This window comes from Rhagoletis pomonella, unplaced genomic scaffold (assembly GCF_013731165.1).
Source record: "Rhagoletis pomonella isolate Grant_MI unplaced genomic scaffold, Rhpom_1.0 Rhpom_scaffold_00008, whole genome shotgun sequence".
Lineage (NCBI taxonomy): Eukaryota > Metazoa > Arthropoda > Insecta > Diptera > Tephritidae > Rhagoletis > Rhagoletis pomonella.
The window spans coordinates 9,496,865-9,514,830 of record NW_023458562.1 but is presented as its reverse complement, the minus strand read 5'-3'; the positions used below and the strand labels follow the sequence as shown (position 1 = coordinate 9,514,830).

Sequence of the window (17,966 nt, the reverse complement as noted above, 5' to 3'; positions counted from 1 at the left end):
TAAGTGTCTGTGTAAACATATAATATATATTATATGTTAATGTGCATACACAGATACATGCATGCGAACATGGGGTAGTATGCACGGTTAATTTTAATATCCCGCCGGATAATGAACTCTCGTCAAGTTTCCCCTTAACTCAGTTATTGTCCGGCGGTCCGATTAAAGGTCCCGTAAAGTTTTTCTTTCACTTCGGTTCAGAAGATCAACCCGAGCAGACCAGCTACCAAGCCACTCCCGTCCAAAGGTATTCAAATATTGTATTATTCGACATTTATATATATATATATCTATACTGAAATAAATCGACTCTATTGAATTCACCATTAACATCCAAATATCTTGGTTCTCTTTATTTCTTTTTATCATACTTGCACCGGAGCGTAAGTCCCAATCGCCCCCGTGTAATCAACCATTGTCCGAGTAAACATTTTTTGGACATCCTCGTCTAGCAACAAATCTTGCGAAAGCGGCTAGAAAGGACGCGGTGTTAAGGTCGCTGGTAGCTTCAAGGTGAATGGCTTTCGTCGAGAAGCAGACGAAAAGACACACGTAGCCTTTTGACATGCGACATCCTCTGCCCCGGTAAGACTTGATGTAGAACGGGCCGGCGAAATCCACCCCCGTGTTTGTGTATGCACGGGAAAAGGTTTTGCGTTCTTTGGGAAGGATTCCCATAAGTTGAGTTTGCGACTGTTTCTTGTGGATCGTGCAGACCTTGCAGTTATGTATGACGGACCGCATCAAGTTTTTCACCCTGGGAATCCAATAATGCGATCGGATGAGTCGCAGCATCAGCTGGTTTTCTCCGTGCACGGAAATTTAATGGATAAACTGGACAAAGAGACGGGACAACCTACAACCATACGGAAGAATTATAGGATGACGTTCATTGTAGGACAGATCGCAAGATGCGCTCAGACGACCACCAGCCCTCAGAATCTCATCTTTGTCGATGAACGGGTTAAGAGGCAGGATTTAACTTTTTCCGTCGATGTATTTTCCAGATTTTAACTTATATATTCTTCGCTGTAATATTGTTTTTGACAAATTGTTATTAAGCGTTGGGTCGTTGTTTTAATTTCGTTGGACGAAATTGAACGGGACTCCGCTTTAAAGGAAGATTTGGTTTTGGGATTGATTCTTTGATAGAATCTCATAATATAAGATATAACTCTTAAAACCCATGACAAATCAGAAAACCGATCGAGAATGTCGTGAGAGTCGTTTACTTTTGTTGTTGCATGAACATGTACCCTTTTTCCTTCAATGGTTGTGTCATAGTCCGATTCTTGTGCTGGCCATCTCGAATAGTCTTCTTGTAACCAAGAAGGACCCTGCCACCACCAGGAGTTGTTGACTAGATCACTCGCCGAGAGTCCTCTGCTGGCTAGATCCGCTGGGTTTGAGGCGAATCCACGTGGCGCCAATTTTTGTTTCCTACCTTATCTACTAGCTTTGTTATCCTGTGGGCAACAAATGTTGACCACGAACACGGAGGTTTTCGAATCCAAGCTAAAACTATCGTTGAATCCGTCCACAAATTCACCTTCAAATGAGCAAGGCTAAGGTTTTCAACGTCAGTTTCAATTGTTTCGGCCAGTAACACTGCACCACACAACTCCAATCGGGGCAAAGATATTGTTTTGACCGGCGCTACCCTTGTTTTTGCCATAAGTAGGTTGACGAAAACTTTATCCTCAGTCTGAACCCTTAGAAAAACTGTCGCCGCGTATGCCTTTTCCGAAGCATCGCTAAAACCATGTATTTCCACATTATCGGTTTGCGTGAAATATACCCATCTTGGTATGCGGATGTTGTTTAATTCCGCATAATCATGCGCAAATGCTTGCCAACGATCCCAGGTATTTGGAGATACGGTTTCGTCCCAACCTGTTCCTTCTAACGAAATATTCTGCATAATGATCTTGGCGACGATTATAACCGGTGCAAGCCAACCCAGTGGATCGAACAGTTTGGCGATGGCTGAAAGTATTGCCCTCTTTGTAATAATGCTACTATTTTCAATTGATTTCGCTATAAAGTAGAAGTAATCGGAATGGGCTTTCCATCTAATGCCCAAAGCCTTTACTGCACTGGTATCTTCAAACTCTAAGAAATCTTCACTAAGTAAATGACCTTTTGGTATTCCTTAAAGTATTTTGCTAGAGTTTGAAGTCCATTTTCGTAATGGAAACCCGGCTGCATTTAGCACCTGTGATATCTCTTCTCGAGCTCTTATCGCAGCTTTGACGCTATGTCCCCCGGCGAGTACGTCGTCAACATACATACATTTCCGCAAAATGTCAGATGCGATTGGATGAGAGCTCTCCACATCATCAGCAAGCTGGTGTAATATCCTTATCGCAAGGTAAGGAGCACAGTGTATGCCAAAAGTCACGGTTTTTAATTCGTACAAACTGATCGGATCTTTTGGGCAACTACGAAAAACTATTCGCTGATATTTTGTTTGATTTTGATTTATCCAAATTTGTCGATACATCTTTTCTATATCGCTGTTGAATACGTATTTGTACAGTCTCCAACGTAGTATAAGAATAGGTAAATCGGCCTGAAGTACTGGGTCTGGAAGAAGGACATCATTCAAACTCATGCCATTAGCGGTTGGGCATGATGCGTTGAATACAACCCTGACCTTTGTAGTGGTGCTTTCTTCCTTTAAAACGGCGTGGTGCGGTAAAAAATAGCAGTCCGTTGAGTCTGGTGAAATGATTTTATTACTTTTTGACATATGATGCGTTGAATACAACCCTGACCTTTGTAGTGGTGCTTTCTTCCTTTAAAACGGCGTGGTGCGGTAAAAAATAGCAGTCCGTTGAGTCTGGTGAAATGTTTTTATTAATTTTTGACATATGTGCTAGTGTCTCGTATTCAGATACTACCCGGTTGTACTCTGTTTGTAGAACAGGCTTTTTCGCTAGTCGCGTCTCGTTCCGGTAGAACTGAGAGCATTCACTTTTCAGCGTAGGTCCTAAGCACACATTTTTCGGAAAATCCCGTTTAAAAGGTAGAGACACAATGTATTTTCCATCTGTATTTCGTGTCGTAGTTGCTTTGAAGAGCTCTTCGCAGTATTTATCATCTTCGTTGATGCCTTTTTTCTTTGGGACATCCTCCAGCTCCCAAAATGCAGCTAGCTGCTTGTCCAACGTGACTTCGTTAAAATACGATACGATATTGTTGGTTGGACTGACTGAATCCGCGCGACCAGTCAGTATCCAACCGAACACGGTCTCTTGCGCGAGAAGCGTATTTAATACGTTCTTCCTCATTCCGCTTAATATTATTTGCGGGTAAATATCTCCTCCTAAGACAAGGTCAACTGGCTCATTGACGAAGAATCTTTTGTCCGCCAAGACCAAGTCTGGGAACGATTGCCGCGTCATTGCGCTGATCTGACAAGTCGGAAGATCCCCGGTTAATTGCTGTAAAACCAGCACGATTGCTTCTATATTAATTAACGGATCTGTGGGTGACCGAAGTTGAATAGCACACGCTTCTTTTACCTGCGCAGATACGGAGTTATTGATGCCCGAAACTTGGGCATGCAAGCGTTTTGATGGCAGGTTGACTCTCCGTTTGAGTCTCTCAGTAATGAACGAGCACTGAGAACCAGAATCTATAAGCGCTCTAGCGGAAAAATGTATACCATTATAGTGTATGTTTACGCGTGCTGTTCCTAACAAACAGCAGATAAACAATTCAAGCAACTGCGAATGCTCTTCACGTAATCTACTCGCTCCGTCGGCTTTAGACGCAAAAATCTGTCGCACTTTGATAGCTTGTGTGCATTGCTGTTGCACATTTTACATGTTGCTTTTGCTACACTGGCTTGAAAGGCGCCAAGCTTTTTTGCAGGCGTCTCTGTAGAAGTTCGAGAGCTTGGTGGTTTAGGTTTCGAAGCTATATCTCCCCTAAGACCTGTGACGGTTTCCAGTGTTTGAAACCGATTGGATAGGAATTTATCCATATCTACCCATTTGGAAATCTCAGTTTTATTTTCTATGGTTTGCTCCCATAGTGCCAGTGTCGTTTCTGGCAATTTTCTCGAACACAAATATGTGAATATTGCATCCCAATTAGAAACATCAATCTGATGACACTGAAGCGACGAGATGCAATTATTTATGTCGCGTTGCAGTTTCTTGATAGAGCTACCGCATTCACTCTCAACTGCGTTTAAATTAAACAATACCTTTAACTGAACGTTGACGAGGATACGTTTATTTTCGTACCTGTCACAAAGATTTTTCCAGGCTGCACCGAAGCCATCGTTGGTAAATGGAGATCTCTGCACTATTTCCTTGGCCTCCCTTTGAGGCTTTTGCCGGAGGTGATACAGCTTCTCACGTGGGGTAAGGCGCTTATTGAGAATATATATAGCCGTAAACATGTCCCTAAACGATGGCCACGAAAGATAATCTCCTTTAAAAACGTCTGTGTCGCAAGGGGGGAGATGAATATTAAGCTCGCGACCTGACTTGTATTCGCTTTCCTTTTCAGTCTTTGCGAGTTGCTCTGAAAGATCAGTCATTGCTGCTTGGCACCGCAAAAAACTGAAGTAGGTGCTTTTATACTTATTTTTAACCGATGGTAGGTCTTTGGTTTCGAGCTCTTTTGATGCGCAAAGTTCCTCATAAGACCCCTTTACCTTTTCCCACAGAGCCTTTAATTCCTCCTTTTGGAAAGCTAAGGAGTGCTTTGTGTGCTCTGATGGCTGCAAAGAGTTGTAGTCAGATTCAAATTCTGCTACTGAATCTGCGAAAAAGCGCAGCACTATCACCAAAAAAACTGTAAAAAATCACCGCTATTTTACAGACACTTGAAACTTGCACTTTATTGTACCCCTTTGTTGACATTTTTTTAACTCTGTATAAAGTTTTAAAATCGGATGTAATGAATATTAAATAAACAAAATTAAAAGTGTAAATACTAAAGATTAAAAAGTTGAGCTATTCAAATGACGAGGAGTGTATGTGGCGTACGTTTGGGAGAGTGAGCCTTTTTACTCCAGAATGCGTGTGCAGTGGCTCTCATTGCTATACGTGTATTAGTAAGATTTGTTGCCCCCTTCCCGTTTGCCCATGATTTTCCCCTGATCTAGCCCGCGAAATGGGCTCGCTTGCCCATACGGGCAAAAAAGCCCATACGGGCAAAAGTGCCCATGTCTGGGCTAGAGTAAACTAGTGGTGTGGGCAAATTCTTTGCACTTTCCATACACAACGCAAGCGGTTTGATCAAACTTCAATATGGCGGCCAGAAAATCAAAAAATTTTGATTTTTATTAAAACTTCCTTCAGCGACTCGTTAAACCCCATACACAACACAAATGGCTTGCAGCAAAGGGATATTTCGCTTGGTTTGTCAAGCCGCTTGTGTGGTGTATTTCGCTCTTAAGCGTAGTTCCCTAGTACGTTTTGTCAACGAAAAATTTAATCAGAAAATTTTCAGAAAATAGCCGAAAACGTACCCTTTTCACCACTATTTTCGGTACTTTTGTAGACCTAATCCGCGTTTCATCCACTTTTCTTCCCGTTTTCGGATTAAGTTTTGGATTTTTTGCTGTGGGCTGTTCTCGTAACAAGCGTAGCAGCTTCGCACTCGTGTATATGTTACTTATTCTTAGGAACTTCACAATCACACTGTGAAAGAGCGAATCAACACGATTTTAGAGGCAGTCGAGAGCGAACTTATAAAAAGTTTGCAAACTTGGGTCGGTATTCCCTAGCGACTAGGAAGATGCCGCCACTAGATTTAAAACCCGTATTGGATGACGCTGCGAAGATAACAGAGGCCTGCGAAATTAAAATACATCTTTGGTCTTTTCTAGCACGTCGAAATTTTTTTATTGGTGTATATTTTAGAATTTCTAGCAATTTGCATGAAAACCCCATAAATAAACAAAATAAATCAGAAAAACGTATGTAACTTCAAAATTAGCGCTAAATGGAAAATGATTTTTTATTTTCTGTCAATTTCCATATAAAATTAAAAAAATAAATCATTTTTCACTTAAATTAAGTATTAATTATTAATTGAAATTGGCTGTAAAAATTATATTCTTAGCGTTAACGCGCATGACCAGTGTTAACTTGGAAGGTTTAGAAAAACCATTGTCGAATATTTTCCCAACATTGACTCTGAGGATGTCTTCAGCTGGATAACAAACCTGGTGACAAATTAAGCTTTTGAAAAGCTTCTGGACACCAGTGAAGACAGCACTTTGAATATTAAATACTACGAAGGGAGCCAAGAGTGTTCTGGATGCAAGTGTATGCAGAAAACTCTGCTGCTGGCAAGATTGCATTAAAAATACTAGTGACTTTTACTTTTACATTTATGTATGTGTGAGGCAGCATTTTCAATAAATGCTTACACAAAAAAACAATTTTTAAGCGAAAAGCAAAACCGACTTCAATCCCCATATAAAAGTTTAAGATTATCGTTAATCTCTTCATGATCCAATAATCGGATTTAAACCAAATTAGAATGGGACGACCTGTGAGGAAACACCTTTCCTTTGAAAAAAAAAGAATTATATAGAATTATTATTATTATTATAGTAAAGTTATGCGGTAATATACTTAAAAAAAATTTTAAAAAAATATTTTGACGAATTGATAACCTTCTCCATTTTGTGAAGTCGGTTAAAAAGAAATACACCAGCAAGCTTTCAGCGTAGAATGATTTCAGGGAAAATTGTCAAAGCTCCCAATAAACTCAAAGAAAATAATGAAATCATCAAAACAATTTCAGTCCTCATATTAAAGCTGAAGGAGCATAAAGGTTGCATTGTGTTTTCTTGTTTTTTGGAAGAGTGGTGGTGCCGCGAAATTTTTTTAGCACAACAAGGGTGCCGCTTGAAAAAAGTTTGGGAGCCCCTGTTCTATGGCACAATCGTTCGAGTTGGTGGATAAAGAGCAGAAAAATATGCAACCGGCTACCCAGGGGATTAACAGACTAAAATATCAAAGGCGTAACACCCAAGCAATTTATCAAAAATGCCCAAAGTGTACTACTCGACGCGCCGTTAATTCGTGTCTAGCAAAGGATTGGACATGCATTCACTGCGGCAAACAAGGTCATTCGGCGAAGGCATGCTACCAACGGGCACAAATACACGAGCTAGGATCCTTACACTGGATGTCCAACTCAGATGAGCCACTGCTACGGGGAAGCCTGGTGAACGACACGTAGTTGACGATGGAAATCGACAGCGGTGCTGTAGTGTCGGTGATATCTATTTTTGATTATAAATTATTTTTGGGGGGATGGTGCGGATGAAACTGGCAGCCAGGGGTCTGCTCTGATGGCCAACGATTGTTAAAGATGTAGAAAAGTTTGTTTCTCGATGCGAACCGTGTCAATCAGTTCAAAATAGAATTAAAGACTGTCCAAATTTTCCGTGGTTGCCAACCTCGTATCCTTTACAACGAATCCATGTCGATCTACTTCAGTTTAAAAGCAATGATTTTCTCATTGCGGTGGATGATTTTTCGAAGTGGATAGATGTTCAATACCGCTGCCATTAACATAATGGAAAAACTTAAAATACTTTTTTCAAATTTTGGGTTTTGTACAATTTTAGTGAGCTATAATGGTCCACAGTTTCGGAGCGAAGAAGTTATTCTGTTTTTAAAAACTAATGGTATTAGACAACTTTTCAGTCCAGCTTATCATCCTCCGAGTAATGGTTTAGCCGAAAGAGGCGTTCAAACGGTTAAAAAGAGTTTGTCAGCGAGCCTTACATCGAACAAAGAGAAAAAGTTATCTATTGTGGCACGTATAACTAAGTCCGTGTCCCATGCAGTGCAACGAAAATGCAACGCTGTATCGACTTAGTACGGAGTAGCACATAACCCTGGCTTCTGATAGCATAAATTGCTTATGCTCTTTCTCTCTCCTATTTCCTCTTTACATGGAAACATCGTGCGCTATAATTACACTATGCGACAGTCAAAATCGGGATGGGATGAAACCAAAAATTAAATATTACAATTCCTTTAATCTGTTCATATAACGTTTTTCTATATAATCAACAGTTTTGCCGGTAAAAATAAATGCATGAAGAAAAAAAATATTTTTTGCCTAAAATATTAAATTTTTTTAAAACTGTTGATTATATAGAAAAACGTTATATGAACAGATTAAAGGAATTGTAATTTTTAATTTTTTTAAATATGTTTTAGCAAAATCGGACGAGTGGTTCTTGAGTTATGTCAAAAAAAGACCACCAAAGGTGACAATTTCCCCTATATGATAGTTATATATATATCTCGATTCCTAGACGTGACCCAGCGAAACGCCGGGACACGTATAACTTCTTTTTTACCGATATAACTTTCCCCGGTAGTTTGAACGCTTCCCGATCACTGACCCCTACCATTTGTCTCACAGTGTTATTATTCTTTTAAATAAAGTTTAAATTTAATTCTTAGTAATAAAAATAGTTATGTTTGATTTAACATAATCACTAAAAATTGGTTACCCCGACGACTTTTAAAGCAGAATGCCTAACCCAGAAGGATCAAAGGATTCCGTGATGCAAGCCGCTGTGCAGCAACCTGATGCAGATCCACGTGCAAACGAAGGCGTTACCGAAATCGCAAAGGTGACCGTGAAAATTCCACCAGTTTGGCACGCAAAACCCGAGCTGTGGATTGCGCAAGTGGAGTCGCAAATTATTGCCGCTGGAATTTCGAGCGACAGGTCTAAGTACCACACCGTAGTAGCCGCCAGCGAGAGCAGCGTCCTCGCACAAATTAGCGACATTATACTTAATCCGCCAGTTGTGGACTTGTATAAAACCCTAAAGATGCGCTTGTTAGAGCAGTTTGCCGATTCTGAGCAAAAAAGAAAAAAAAACTCTGCAGGATTTAGAGCTTGGAGACATGCGCCTGCGTCACACCTGCTGCGCGAAATGCGCCACCTGGCTGGTAGCGAAATGAACGACGGTAATCTATTTGGCTTAACAGATTGCCGCAAAATATTCGCTCTATCATATCGATTAGCACCGAGCCTTTAGACAAAGTCGGATTACTTGCAGTTAAAATAGTTTAGGTTAGCGACGGTCCGTATGTGTTTCTGCACATGGCGATCAAACTTCTCTGGCGCAACAGATATGTGCTTTTATGAAAGAGGTTGCAGAGCTAAATTCGGAATTAGAGCAACGAGGTAGAGAGAGGCGACGATCCGATTCACGAAGACGCGCGCGCACACCAAGCAGTGGCGCGGACATTTGCTGGTACCATAGGAGATTCGCAGAAAAAGCAACAACGTGCCGAAAGCCATGCTCTAAAGCTTTAAACTAAGAGCCCTGTCACCAAAGACGATACGTGAGGCCTGGTGCGACCAATCGTCGACTCCTCAGCGAGGGTCTAAACAGCAACCTACAATTTTTAGTGGATACTGGCGCAGAAGTTAGCGTCTTTCCACCTACGCCAGCACAACGACGACAGCCAGATGCAGATTTACAGCTGTACGCTACAAACAACTCAGCTATAAAAACGTACGGCGAGAAATCTATTTGCCTCAACATCGGTCTTCGCCGAAAATTCCAGTGGATCTTTGTTATTGCGGACGTTTCGCAGCCTATCCTAGGGGCCGGTTTCCGGGCACACTTCAAGGTACTGGTCGACCTGCATCAACGCAAGCTGGTGGATAGTTTGACAAATGCTTCGCAATGCTGCGCTATTAAAAAAGTCAACGGCGACGTAGGTAAATTGTCATTTATTAATCGTGATATGCCTTTTCAGGATTTGCTGTGGGAATTCAAAAACATAACACAGCCAAACCATGGTCGCAAAAATGTCGCCCATGGTGTCACGCCCCACATCATCACGAGGGGTCCTCCCATTTTTTCGAAGCCGAGGCGCTTGGCCCCAGACAATCTGAAAGCCGCCAAAGCTGAAATTCAATCGCTTCTCGACACAGGAATTTGTCGCCCCTCGCGAAGTATGTGGGCGTCCCCTCTTCACATGGTGCGGAAAAAGAATGGCGAGTGGAGACCCTGTGGGCATTTTAGGCGGTTAAACAGCGTAACCGAACCCGACCGATATCCGATCCTTCATCTCCACGATTTTACGCACGGGCATACCATCAACTTCCAGTGGAACCCGCTGATGTACCGAAAACTGCTATTTATAATGACTCCGTTCGGAATGTTCGAGTTCGTTTACATGTACTTCGGCTTACGTAACGCCGGCCAAACGTATCAACGTTTTATGGACCATATTCTTCATTTCCATGGACCATATATTCATTTCGATTTTTCGTGCCCTTATCTAGACGATATTTTAGTTTCCTCGGGAGATGCGGACGAGCATAGACGATACTTGCGCGCGGTTTTCCAAAAATTCGGCGAATTTGGCATTGTCATAAACCCCTCTAAATGCGTCTTCGGAAAGCGGGAAGTGACATTCCTTGGATACGTGGTCACTCCGGACGGTCTAAAACCACTACCAAACAAGGTGAAGGTCATTAAAGAAATGAAAGCACCAGAACGAGTGTGCGACCTTACGACGTTTTTTGGGTATGCTGAATTTTTTTCCGTCGGTTTCTACCCAAAGCAGCGGAGAGCCAAAGCGTTTTGACTAGCCTCATTAAAGGGAATAAAAACGCGACACCTCAAGAATAGAATGGAATCCGAAAGGCAACGAAGCTTTTCAGCGTTGCAAAGCAGAGCTAACAGCAGCCACCCTTTTGGTATTTCCTAAGCCTGGCGCACCCTTAGCACTCGCGGTCGATGCTTCCGGAACGACACTCGGAGTCGTGCTACAGCAACTTGACGGCAACCAATGGCAACCTCTCAGTTTCTATTCGGAACGACTCAATGGCGCACAGCAGCGCTACAGCACGTACGACCGCGAGCTTTTAGGTGCGTATAAAGCGGTAAAGCACTTCCAACATATGGTCGAGAGACAAAAATTTTCCATATAAAAATTTTCCAAAAAAAATGGAAAAAGCTTCGCTTAGGCAAATAAGGTATCTTAATTTTTTGAGCCAATTCACTACCGACATTCGCTACCTTCCCGGCAAGGACAATGGCATTGCTGACGCACTGTCGCTCGTCAAAGCGATTCACGTTCCGCAAATGATTACCTACGCGAGTTTGGCTGAAAGTCACATTACAGACGACGAGCTTCAGCGGGTAAAAAGCGAAAATTCCGTTCGCTGTTTCCCTCAGTGTGCATGTACACGTGAGATGCGAATGCAATTAAAACTCTTTGAAGATAATATTGAAGTAATTCTTAAAATTAGTATACGTGCATATGTATGTATTAATGCTGATGCGTTTCAATTGATGCTAGTCTGTAGCAAACTCGCACCTCAAAGGGTTAATTTGTTTGTTTACTGTTTTTTGACATTATAACTAGCTCCACGAGAGTTCGAGCTAGTTGTCACTTCTAACTTATTGAATATCCCTGCAAAAATCGCGACTACTCCATGCATGCGTGTAAAGAGTACTTCCTAAGGACCAAAGAGTACTCCAAAATTAACCACAATTCATATAAAAAATATGGTCCAATTAACATTGCGATGTCCTAGGGCAGGACCATATACTCCATCCCTGCATTACATCAGAGTAGCACAAAACTACTCCAACATATTAACAATGGCATTGTTGTTATATTTTTTCGTTTGTACACGCTTTTGTTCTTCACTTCTCAAATGCTTTTTCGAAATTAATCAGCCTCATTGCGAGAGTCGTGCCGAATGCAAGTCGTTTTTCGAGAGTCGAATCGTATCGAAAATTTAGCGTCATTGCCTAAAATTTCCACTCGACTAGTGTATTAAAACAGAAGAACTTGGCAGCACTGCATAGTTTTCGACAATTTTCGTCGCTTACTTATTTCAGCACGACAGTAGACAATGCTAATGTTGTCGAGTCGTACAATTCAGCCTAATTTACGACTTACGCAATGAGGCTGATTAAAAACCAAGACAAAAATTAAAAATTACATGTTGCCTCTGACGGTATTCGAACCCGAACATGCTGGGAGCTAAGAACTAACAGCGAGCATCTCTACACGTTCAGCTACAGCCAGACATGTAAATGTGCTTTCAAATGCTCAACTTCAATCACGTTTCGTTAAAACACGAGCAGTGATCGGATAACAAACAATAAGCTGGCGCAGAGACACGAGTTGGTCCACTACAGCATGACAGAGGAACACTTTTGTAAGTACTCCAATTTACCACAAATAGACTACATGGTCCAACGATTTTTGCAGGGTATGCCTTGGGTAAAACCATTGAGAGGCAATGTGACGTTTTTCCAGCAATATAATTTAAAAATTAAAAACTCAAACTCACACACACATGCTCATTTTCAATCCCAAACAACAAAAAATGTGTACAATTTAATTTTTTTGTTTTAAATTTTATATGATTTTAAAATGCCCGCAAACGTCAGAAACGTCATTGTAATGTTTTTATCCTGGTTTGTAGCATGATAAAAACATAGTAAGGTAAAACCGATCTCTCAATTCGTCGCCAATGATTTTTTTTTGAAGTTTGCCAACATTTTAAATCATATAAAATTGAGAGTAGAAAAAAGGAATTGTTCAAAGTTTTTTTTGTTTGCGAAATTTTAAAATTAAAATGCTTGCAAACGTCAAGAATATGAAAAATTCCTCTCAGCGGTTCTACCTTCCTATTTTTTTATCACGTACCTGGTTTATACCTACACAAGAACCATATATTTCTTTACAGCATTTATACCCCTGTCTTAATAGCGCACTCGATAAAGTCTTATTCAAAAGTAAACAAAATCTGCTATTTTTAAACGACATTTTTTTTTTAATAAATAATTTGCGCGGTTGACCGAAATGGAAACAAACAATAATTGTAATTTATTATAACAATAATTCGAATTTAAAACGGGCTGTATAAACAAAACCAGCCTATTGTCACTTCACTTCAAATGAGTGATGCGTTCATACTTGTTTTCTTACTGATGTGAGAAACAAAAAACCGATTTGAAAACAAATTGAAGCCAACACACTTTTCAATTTCAACGCATTTTGAAATTTAGTTTATGCATCCGTTTTGAATCACAGCGAACTGGGTCAAAGCGCCTTATGTGTCGGTATAAACAAGGTAATGGTTTGTAGCAAGGTACATTAAACAGGTAGTATCAGTAGAGCAGCTGATTTGATTTATTTTCAAATTATTTGGTCTCGAAAATGTCAAATATTTTTAATTTTTTCTCACAAAAATTATGAATTGTTAAAATCCATTTGCATGTGAAACCTTTTTCCATACAAAACAAGCGATTGAATAGCAGCTTTTGGAACGTTCGCCCAACTCAGCAGCACGACCGCTGATTACTGGGCCTTGCAAAGGATGGATCAATGCTTCGAGAAGCAAACAAATTTACTAGGAAAGAAAGTTGCATCAATTTTTATTTTTTCCAATTTCAATTTTTTATTTTTTATAATTTTTTGTATTTCACATGACACGCTTTGATTTAGAAGAAAAAATTCAGAACAGTTTTTGACACTTTCGATACCAGAAGCAACAACAAAATACACGCAAATGTTGTTTTTGCTCTACTGATACTACCTGTTTAATGTGCCTTGGTTTGTAGTACATTTTAATTTTTTTTTAGAAGCCTTTGAATTTTACAGAGTAGAATTTTGGAAATTGAAAAGTTTATACAATAATTTTGTACGTAGAAATAGAAAACTTCCCAGTGCACATTAGATCAAATGATTACTTTTTCTGTGCGAAATTAGTAGCAGCTAATATATTGCATTATTTTAATGTAGAAAGATGGCAAACGTTAAGAAAAGTGTAAAGGCAGCAAAAAAATGTGAAAACATGACTTGGCTTTTGTAAAACAGACTTCTGCTTTTTTTGTATGTTCAAATGATGAGTATATGTGTTGGTAGTACTCAAAAACATTATCCAATTAGCTTGGTTTCGACACAAGTTATTTTCTTATCATACTTCATTTTTACTCTAGGTTTCAGTATTCCCAAATTCTCCACCGATATTATTTATATTCAGAATACAAATGCTGCTTTGTGACACATTTACCAAAAATCGCTGGTAACTTCCTGAAAAGAATAATAATGTTTTTGAAACTAATTTGTGAAAATAATGTTCAAAGCTCTATTCACTTTGGGTAAAAAATTTCCAAATTTCAAAACGTAAATTCTCTCAAGGATTTGCCTTTTTGCGAAGGCTGCTCATCAATGGTCTTTGCGAATCGGCGCAAGTGTATTTGTAACATAGCCACGGCTACGCTACAGGAAATGAGATGTAATCCAAATTGAGCCTGCTATCACATACTTCCATTTTCACTATTTATCACCATTAAAATGGATTATTTATCACAAAAAAATTAGGAGATATTTTTGGAGAAGTGCTTTTCTTTTTTCGAACATCCAATCAGCCAAACTTCAAACAGCTCCATCATGTGCTCCATCATTTATTACAGCTCCGCCTGCTCTCGTCATTAGGCTTTTAAATTGAATTACTATAGCAATATTAGGAATGTCTAAAGCTTTCTCATTATATACCCACGCCTCTAAAAGGTTTAGAAAATTAGACGATTATGCTATTCTGTCTAATTGAAGATCCTGTACTTGCAGCTTGCAACTCAATTTTGGATACTGTTGCTCTCCGACCATTATAAACTTTTCTATATTTTTATTAAATTTTTTTTCAAAACGAGATGTAGCCCTTGAATCGATGTTACTCATGATAATGCGACGTACAGCAGCTGTTGAGCGTATACGTTCTCACCAAAAAACCACGTTATCGCACACGCAGAGGCCAGAGGAAAGTGGTCACGCTTTACCTTTACGGTTTTATCAGGCTATGGAGCATGTCCTGCGATCTATTGGTACCTCAAGTGGAGAAACATTGTGCTTTTGATGCCGCTGCTTTTCTTATGATTTGCTCGCCAGTTTTGAGAGAATCAGAGAATGCAGCCATAAACGAGCACACAACACAAACTTTTATCAGCTTATTGGCCATTCTGCAAAAAATCGTTGGACATTGTGGTCTCTTTATGCTATATTGCAGTACACACTTACAAAATGTTCCTCTGTTATACGGTAGTTGCCCAACTCGTGTCTCTAATGCAGAGCTGGAGTATTTGGTCCTACCCTAGGACATCACAATGTTAATTGGACCACAATTTTGGATACTCCTTGAACCTTAGGGATACTCTTTACATGAGTGCATGGAGGACCTAGTCGCGTTTTTTGCATTGTAGCTTAAGACACATACAAACATAGCGAAGAAAACAAAAACAAAATCACTTCGATTTGACTTCAACCCGTCGCACAGAGGGGTATTTGGCCGATTTAGGCAACCAAAAGTCGAATTTTCCAAACGCACTTTTTTCTTCTTTAACTGAATATAGGGTGAAGAGAATATAATTCTTGACTATATTCTGTTATTTTCTTATCCCTCTTTGCTTTAATTCGCTCGCACCGCGCTGTCAAAATGCCGTGTTGATAATTGTTTATTTGGTTTTTAGATGTGTTTAATACAAGTCGAAGTTGTAAAAATCTGCTTTAAATCGTGTGTTCATTTTTTAAATGATATTAAATTAGATAATTGTAAAGCAGAGAGTTACCATATAATCCAAATAGTTTAATACAAATATAATATGAACTGGTACCGGCAGAGCTATAAGGAAAAATATCGTATTTTTGCAAATTTTAATGGATTAGAGAAATGAACTACAGTCATAAAGTTATGTAACACCACTCAACGGCGCTGAGATTTTTGCTTGGGTGTTATGCTTGACAGTTCGTAGTTTGGAAACAAACAAAACAACTGCTGAAAAGGTGCATTTGCTGTGCACTGACCATTGGAAATATTTACTACTGCCGAAAAATAAACCGAAAATACTGCTGCAGTACTGTACCTGTTTTCTTTACATGTACAGGGTGTTCTGTAAAAGTGTTCAATGAGTAAAGGGGGGTGATAGGAAAGTCAAGACGCCCGACAACGTTAAGAGGGGATGCTGGGACGGTGGGGGAGGAGGGGTCCAATATAAAAATTTGGAGAGTAGTTGTCAGTACATTTAGAAAAAAATTCTCTACTTAAGGGTAAGTTCTAGTAAAAATTTGAAAATAAGTTTTTAAGGCAGTAAAATCGTACGATTTTTGTCTCAAACTACATATGTATATGTATGTATCTCATTAATTTAAACAATCAATTCTTGTAAATATGTATGTATATTAGAGTGGTCCAAAATAATAAAGTCGGAATTTTAATGCCGCCACCCCCTAGGATTGTTCTGAACCGAAAATAAATATAACCCTATTTTTTCATTTTGAAATCAAAAAATATTTAGGGAGTGCTCACAGCGCTCAAAGTTTTCCATGTATTTTATATGGGAAAAAAACAAAATTTCGTAAAAATGGTATAAAACTCTTGAAAATCAATATTTTTCAATCGTAAAACCGTGGTTCTTTTCAGGAGACTTCAAATATTGATATCCAATTGTATATTTAACCATTTCTCATAATTAAAGATTTTTTATTATTCCGCCCATTGCATTTTCTAGGACCTATAAAATATAGTTACCATGAAAAAATTGTTAAAGGAACAATTGGGTATTATTACCGGGAATCTCCTGAAGATAAGCAAACTTTTCCGATCGAAAAATATTGATTTTCAAGAATTCTACACTATTTCTACGAAAAGTGGGTTTTTCCCCATATAAAGTACATTGAAAACTTTGAGCGCTTTGAGCACACCCTATTTGTTCTTTTTTCAAAATAAAAAAATAGGGGTATATTTTTTTTTTGGTATAGAACAATCCTTTAAAAATGCGACCTTATTTTTTTTACATACATTTTTGGACCACTTTAATGTATATATTAGGGATGCTGCGAATGTGGAATTTTAGACATCCCTCTTTCTTAAAGGGTCGTAAATCAAACCTGCGCCACTAAATAGCTACTCGCTCGAGGCGACAAACTTGAAAAACTTGAAACTTGACAAAATTGTAAATTCTTTTCGATTGACGCTGCATCAGTTGAGAGGACTTTTATTCTTTTTTCCTTCTTTATTGTGGTGCAATAATTCCTTTTTGAGAATTGCACCGGTTTGCTTTTCCTCCTGACTTGCATCTTCACAATCAAGCATCATGGCAAGAACATTGTTTAGACACCGTTGTTTTCCCAATTTGGAGAACCAATTCTTTTGGTTGTTTCAGAATTTGGAGAACCTGTTATGTCATCAGAGTTTTTCGATTTTAGTTTTTTTAATTCATTTGAAAAATGTGCGCTTGTAGCGAGGTTCTAAATAGGTGGTTATGACAAATAAATTATTATTTTCTAGAAATGAAAATTTCGAAGAAAATTCTGTTTTAAAAGTCGTGGGCCAGTCGAATTAGTTTAAAATCTTGTTATTTTGTTGTTTTTGAATTGTTGGAATCACGGAGGATGAAGGTCTCAAATCTGCTTAGTTCACGGGTGACTTCTTGGAAAGGTTCACCTGTAATGAATAGCTTGTAATTAGTGTTTTTATTACCTGAGCTCGACTTTTCTTAGTTGCAGGCAGTCACAATTAATTACTCAACGCTGTCGGTACCATAAGCCATCAAATCCGTTTTGTTGTTCCATTACATGCACTCAATGTGCTTTGATATTTTGAGGCGAATGAACGAAAATGTTCAACATATCGTTAATATAGTATGGACAGGACGTATTTCACATTGTCGCTGAAATGCAACAACTAACTAAATTTGTTTATTGCATAAAACGATGTGGGGACTTATGATTCGATGAAATGCATCATAATCAATCAAAAAGTGAATTTTGGATTTTTATTTAGTTAAGGCTTTTTGTAATTGAGCCACGATGCGAGTTGGTTTCAAGCTGAAAGACTAATAAAAGGAAACACGGAACTTAATCATAATAAGTTTCATGAGAAAAACAATAATTAACCTTATCTAAGAAAAAGTAAAAAAG

General features: G+C 39.0%; 1 protein-coding gene across 1 annotated transcript in view; it reads right to left on the bottom strand.

Moving 5' to 3' along the window:
- Nucleotides 1–17,966, bottom strand: part of LOC118744148 — a 36,162-nt gene that overhangs the window by 13,042 nt on the left and 5,154 nt on the right. The gene's annotated exons all lie outside the window — the stretch shown is intronic.